Source organism: Glycine soja, chromosome 17, assembly GCF_004193775.1.
Source record: "Glycine soja cultivar W05 chromosome 17, ASM419377v2, whole genome shotgun sequence".
NCBI classification, from domain to species: domain Eukaryota; kingdom Viridiplantae; phylum Streptophyta; class Magnoliopsida; order Fabales; family Fabaceae; genus Glycine; species Glycine soja.
In genome coordinates this window covers 19,117,583-19,124,852 of record NC_041018.1, presented here as the reverse complement: position 1 = coordinate 19,124,852, position 7,270 = coordinate 19,117,583, and the positions used below count along the sequence as shown (strand labels likewise).

Below are 7,270 nucleotides of genomic sequence, written 5' to 3'. Positions count from 1 at the left end.
TAAACTGTGGCAGTATGTACTTTGTACTAGGGGGTGTGTCACCTGGTAGGGAACTCCCTTGTGGCCCAGGCTAATCATCGGGGGGGGGGGGGGGGGAGTTACGGTGCACGACTGGGTGACCTCGACAAATACTACATGGTTTCCTAAGTGAGGTGTCGTGTGGATATGCTTAGGCTATTTCCTTGGTATTGGATACGGTACGTACCGCATTGCATCTGAGAGTTGAGGTCAGGTGCATGCATCATTATGAGCAGTATTGATTGGATCCATGGATGGATGATGAATAATTGTTGAATGTGGGTGTTGAATAATGAATGTTGTGTAAGCTCATGATGTTTGCCTATGTTTTCTTGCTAATTGTGATTATTTGGATTTTAGCATTGGTTTTTTTTATAATAAACTCACCCTTGCAATTTTGTATCGTGTGGTTGATACCTGTGATGATTGCAAACCTTGTTCGTGGGAGTAGAATGACAGCAGTAGGTTGCAGGAGTGAGATTATGTTGAGGAGCCGCCGAGCCGACGTGATGACGTTGGGATTATTTTTGGGAGAGAGTTGTGTTTTGTTAATCAACTCCTCCATAGTTGGTTCATGATTCATTTTGTTGAACTAAAGATGTAAAACTCAGATTTTTAATTATATGTATGAACAAGTTTAATTTCCATTATGTGTATGACGTGTACTGAGTTACTATTCCTATATAATTATATGTTCACTTAAGTAATGGTGTGTTGTTTGGTGAATGTATGTCGAGACAAATATTACTTTTATTTTCATAAGCAAAATAAGGGAGTTTTAAAAAAAATTGAAATTATCGATGGTTAGAGTGGTGATATCGTAGCGATGAGGCAGGTCGTTACACAAATCACACCATATAGCAAAATTATCATTCAAAAAATGTCAACGCCATTTGGCCAATAAACTCATATTAAACCATTCCATATTTTTCACTCCCAATCCATCTTGTACCTTAGGTAAACATATCTTCGACCAACTAATCCACGAAATTTTTCATGTATTACTAGTTCCAGCCCATAAAAACTGTTTTTGTATAGCTATCGACTTTTTAATGATACTACTCGACACTTTATAAAACGAAAAGAAGTAGAGATGGAGACTACTTAAAACAGAATTCAGAAGAACTACTCGTTCCCCTATTGACATCAGTTTTCCTTTCCATCCAACTAGTTTTTTTCAGAAGGATTCTATGACTGCTTCCCACAAACCACATCTTCTAGGACTCAATCCAGTAGGTATCCCCAGGAATTTAAGGGGCAAAGATGCAACATTACAATGTAAAAACACTCCTGCTGCTTGCAAAAAATTATCATCAACATTAATCATCCCATATAATTTGCTCTTATAAAAGTTCACTCTAAGCCCCGACACCATCTCAAAGCTACACAAAATAGCCTTCAAGGTCCAGAGATTTTGAAATGAGACATCTCCCATGATGATTCACTACTAGAAAATCAGCCTTCTACATCGGTTATTTGGGACCAACTACATTGGTTTACGACCGTCGTCATAGAGGATATCGTTAAAAGGGGTTGCCTATACTACGACGGTTGCCAACGACCGATGTAGAATGTTGAGGAAACTACGACGATCAACTCTGAAAGACCGATGTAGAATGCTTATCATTATACGACGGTTATTGAGGGACCGATGTAGAATGCTGAGCATTCTAAGATGATCTTTCACACGTGATCGTCTTAGAATGATCAACATTCTACATCGATCTTCTCAAAACCGATGTAGAAATGCTAATTTTTTTTATATATTTGTAGGTCCTTTTTTTGTATTTAAAGAGTTGAAATAATGTTCAAATACCTACAGTAAACACGTGATAATATGAAATTAATTAAATTTTATGCAATGAATATGAAATTTTCAATTATTTGATAGTTTAAAGCAAATTAAGTACACTAAACATGTTTATTTTTTAACAAATTGGACACAAATTAACCAAATAAGTAATTATTTATATGTAATCACTTTGTTTCTCAAATTATCCAAATATTAGACATTGAAGATATTTTAAAAATAAATAAAAATCAAGTAGTGAAGCTTTATGATGATGACATAACTATCATGTGGTAATTAATTAAAATAAAGTTAGGATCTAAGGGAAGTTTTTTTAAATCTCAGGAATTAAAACTTCCAACACATACAATCTGGATGACTAATTTAGAGGTTTACTCATAATCATATAAAGAGATATAAACCTACATGAGTTAGGAGGCACAGTAGGTGATCTGATCACTGTCAAGTGGAAGCCAGATTGCAATAAATGCATGTTCCAGAAACACTGAAAATGCTTAGTGTTAAAATGCCTTCATGTTCAGCTTGTGAAACCGAGGTTCAGCTTATTGTAGAAAAAATGATAATCTCATAATCTTTCCCAAACATGCATGGAAGAGAAAGTTGAGTGATACAAGAAGAATGAAAAACCTAAATACATGGAAAGAATAGAATATAGGAGTTTATCAAGGGAGGGAAATTTACCCGCGAATCATCCACAAGATGATAACTCAGTGTATTCATTTTTTCATTTTTTCAAAATTCTTATGTAAAGTTTACAAATCTTGAAGCATTTATGTTATGATTTACCTTCTGCACACGACCAAAAAGTGGAACCAAACGACTCTTGATATACCTTACACATTCAAGATTGAGTGAGCAAAGTTGGGAGGTTAATTCATCTAAAGCTGGGTATGAGTAAAATAAAATTCAAGTATCAGGTTAAAAAAATAAGAGCTACACATATTGTGTGCGTGTGTATTTATATACACACACACAATAAGATTCAAGTATTTATCTAATATCTTAATAAAATAAAATAAAAGTATGAGTAAATGCAGTTATATAAATGAACAAAATAAGTTAGTACGACCTCATATTCAAGGCACTTAATTTTCTTGGTGTGCAATTCATTTAGAAATTAGTGAAGTTAAAAATTCAAAGCTGTGAAAGTGTTTTCAAACTATTGAATCAAACTCTTGCTCTTAGTGCTAACAGAGGTTGCAGACAAAAGAAGAAATTGTGTATTTTTTTTAATTAATAACCTTAATGTTAGGGTGAGTTAGGATGGTGTGTCAGTAACTACCCACGGGTGGCATACCAAAAAGGTGGCATTGAAGGCATCCCCAATCCACCCATTGGTGGTGCAGGCAAAGCAAGATGCAACAACTGAGCATACAATTAAAATGTTTAGATGGTGTGTAACCATTAAAATACTTATGTATCACCATTAAAATACTTAGAATAAAAAATAATTTCTCGAAACCACGTATAAACACAAGCCTACATTTAGATGGTGTGTAACCAGCTACGAATTTCTGCAAATAAATTGCCAAGTCTTAATTCAAGCATAAGTATAGATGCAAATGATATTGATATTCAATTGAACGTTTATTGATATATTATGGTCTTCATCAAAATTGAAAAGTTTTGCATATTCTTGTCGATTAAACATCTAAAAACCTTGATACAAGTCTTCAATTTTTTTTTCGATTCTCATATACCGTAGAATCCACCATATTATATATGTAAATAATGTTCATCTTTAAGAAAGTATTAATTTTTTTCAACACTACGCTCATTTATTAATATTTTGCCTAAATACTTAAATGAATTAATAACTACATGCTAATTTTTTTTTATAATAACAATTCATGTTATTCATTTTTTTAAAAAAAGAATATACTACCTTAAAAGAAAAATAATAAGAAAAAAGAGGAAGTATACAAAGAAGACCAACAGTCAAAGTAAACGCGTGCAAAAGAGGAATTATACAAGGAAGTATAATTGAAAAAAATATGAAAAGGATATAATTGAAAAATAATTAATATTATCTTAGTCTTTTAAATTAAAAATTAAAAGTGGATAAGTAAAATAAAAAAAAAAAACAGATAGAGAATATACTTGCATTACTACCATTTTAGCTAAACTAATATATATATATATATATATATATATATATATATATATATATATATATATATATATATATCATTAATTGTTATATATATCAAATAAGTATTATATGTTCAGTATGGTAAAAATCTTAAAATCCCAAAAGTCTCAAAATCTTAACTATGCTAAATATTCTAACGTGCATCCCTTCCATTATACCATCAACAAAAGTCTCACCAATGCCACTGACTAGTACTTAATTAAATAGGTAAGAAAACTAATGTTATTATGATTGCCTGGACACTTATCTGCTTGTTTGAGAAGATATAATATGACTAATAGGAAGTCTATTTGGACATAATACAGTCTAATACACAAGTACTGTCTATTTATTCAATCAAACAAGAAACACTGTTGTATTCTACAAAAACTCTGGTTCAAGTCAACTGAGATAATATACATGATTCATAGTCATTTTACAGAAAATTGACAGATCAAGTATCTATGGTAAAAATCTTAAAATCCCAAACTAAATTGTAGCCAGTTGATGAATTAAACTCGTGTGCCAGAATGGGTAATGGAAAGGGAGAAAAAAGAGAACAAGTACAAGGAGAGGGAAAAAAACAGAGAGACATAACTAACATCCAGAATAACATGTTACAAAATTACATGCAGAATAACCATGTTACAAAATTACAACTTTTAGATAATAGTAATTAAAATTTAATATTTATACTATAATTTTAAATATTTTATTCAAAAAATATAAGTGTGAATATAATAAAGAATTTTTTGATATTTTGTGGACAAAGTAGTGAAGATAGAGAACTTATTTCTTGTTTTCTAATTAGTAGTAAAAATATAAATATGCCTACAACTTCTTTAAATTTCCCCCTCTTTTCCTAGCCATTGACCATATCCTTTAAACCAAGGACAATATGAAAACTAACTGAATTACTAATATCGGAGTAGATAATATTATTTCTAGTGAAAATCACATTACACAAGCATAAAGATTGTACTGCACAAGCATAAAGAAATTCACTATAATATAGAAAATGGAAAAAAAAATCAACACTGGGAGAAAGAGCAATTAGAAGATTCTTACAGAGTGAATAATTGAGTACCAGAACCAAGGGCTGCTGAAAAGAAAAACTTGTACTTTGGAAACCGGAAAACATCCCCATGAATGTACTTCCATCCTGTCTCCTCTTGATCATCAGCAGCTTCCTCATCTTGAGCATACCTGGAGAAAATTACAGATAAAAACAAGAAACAAGTGGTGAAAATAAGATTAATAAAACAACTTTATTGGCAACAAGATGACTAACTGATGATAAATGAGCAAGAAAGTCATACTTCATAAATGTTTGAATCATTCTGACATATAGTTCATTGAAATGGAATGCTAAATACTAAAAGATTCCCTAAACACATACCAAGACCAAAAACCTCAGAAGTACTTTTATAGGAAAAGTCTGCGCCTTCTCAAACTTACCATTGTCAATTCAAGTTTTCCATCAATTTAGCAGGAAGAGTACCTACAAATAGAATAGTTTAAGCCAATGAGAATGACAAGTTAGACCTATAACTATAAGGGAAGAAGAAAGTTCCAAAATCAGTGAAGGGAGCTTCAGGTGCTTATGATGTATGGCCAATATAGAGCACACTCAAACAAGTGGAATAAAAGAAAAAATGAAACATCAAAAATCAAACTTGCAGTGCTTATGATGTAGGGCCAATATAGAGCATACTCAAATGAAATTAAATACTCCTCTTCTGTTCTTGTTCTGCGACAAATACCCCGAGGCTTCCTGTTCCTCAAATCTGCATCAAATGCCAAGGGTATTGTTTATTAGAGTCTACCAACTATTAAAAAAATACATAAATCCATGCATATAACATAAATTTCAAATGAGATTCATTCTTCTAGTGAATTTTGTAGCAATTATTTGGGAGAAGACAAGAGACTACAAAGAATTCATAAAGGGATAGAGCAACCAAATTAATTAATTTCATAGATATTCTATCAAGTAATAAGAAATGAGCATATGCAATACTACATGACAAATAATAAAGATGCAACTCATCACAAACAATAAGTCTGCATAGTTTACTCCCAAATCATAATCCTAGGGAATATTTTACTTCAAGGCAACCATTTATACAATATCTTCAAGGCAAAAACACCTTGAGAGCATGCACCTAGTCAAGCAAAAAGCACATATAGCAACCAATCCTCAGACCAGTAAAAATGAAATTAAATGTCACAACTCACAAATGTATAATAATAAAATCAATAATGAACTATGATAACCGAAGCATCTTCCATATAATCACACAGATTGAATGCTAAATTGAGGTCAAGAGTTTGGTAACTTACCCTAAGTTCTGACGGTGTCTTCTTTCTAGCCATAGATCCAGTTTTCGAAGGTCCGGAGCAAAGTTGGTGAGAGCTTGAGGGCACAGAAATTGGTTTAGCCACTTTTGTCATGCCTCGTTTCATTGCGCATACTTTACGAATCAAAACATGTCATGGAGAATAATCTGCAAGTGCAGATTCCGTAAGCGAGAAAGGATTTACCCCCCTTCTTCGGCCACCACCTCCCTGCTGCACCGCCTCTCCTTCTCCGTCCTCCGCCGTGCCACCAACTCCTTCTACACGAGCCTCAGCCACGGAGGCTTTGGCCCCATCGGCACCCTCGTCGCCGTCAAGCTCATGGAAAAGTCTTAAGCTTCAGAACATAATGGCAACCATTCCTCTCTCAAACCAGAAGTGGAAACGCCCCTCAAACAAGAAGTGGAAACACCCCTCAAGGGTTCGAGAGATCGCCAAAGTTTTGCTTGCTGCGCGTTGATGACCACTCATTTAGGGCTTTTTATTTAATTCAATTGAGATAACGACGGGTTTTTAATAAAACCCGTCATAATTTTTATGACCAATACACATTCTAAGGTGGTTTTCAATAACCATCTTAGAATGTGCATCGTAAAAGACTTTTATCATAAAATAATTACAAAAATGTCAATGTCTCATTTTCTAAAGTGGTTCCAAAAGAGGTTCCAAAAGAACCGTCGTAGAATGTCTGTCGTAAAAACACAAGTTTCTTGTAGTGATTGAGTCATCTGTGTACTCTAAAATTGAAAATTGTATCTCATCAACTACCTTAACTCCATCAAATAGACCTGCATCTCCTGCCTTCCTCATATGGCCAGACAAACCTTCAGCCACTAAAAAAAAAAAAAGACAATAGGTCTCCCTATTTCAAACCTCTACGAAACTTGAATTGGGTTGTCAGAGATCCATTTACTAACACTGACGTGAAGCTGGAAGAGACTATAGCATGAATC

The 7,270-nt window shown here is 33.3% G+C and overlaps 1 long non-coding RNA gene across 1 annotated transcript; it reads right to left on the bottom strand.

Moving 5' to 3' along the window:
• Positions 1 to 4,184: 4,184 nt before the first annotated feature.
• Positions 4,185 to 6,757, bottom strand: LOC114392029. Its single transcript, XR_003662228.1, has 4 exons — positions 6,303 to 6,757; positions 5,674 to 5,746; positions 5,418 to 5,460; positions 4,185 to 5,165 (listed from the first exon to the last, which is right to left on the bottom strand). It is a non-coding gene; the product is annotated as an uncharacterized LOC114392029 (long non-coding RNA).
• Between the last annotated feature and the right edge of the window lie 513 nt (positions 6,758 to 7,270).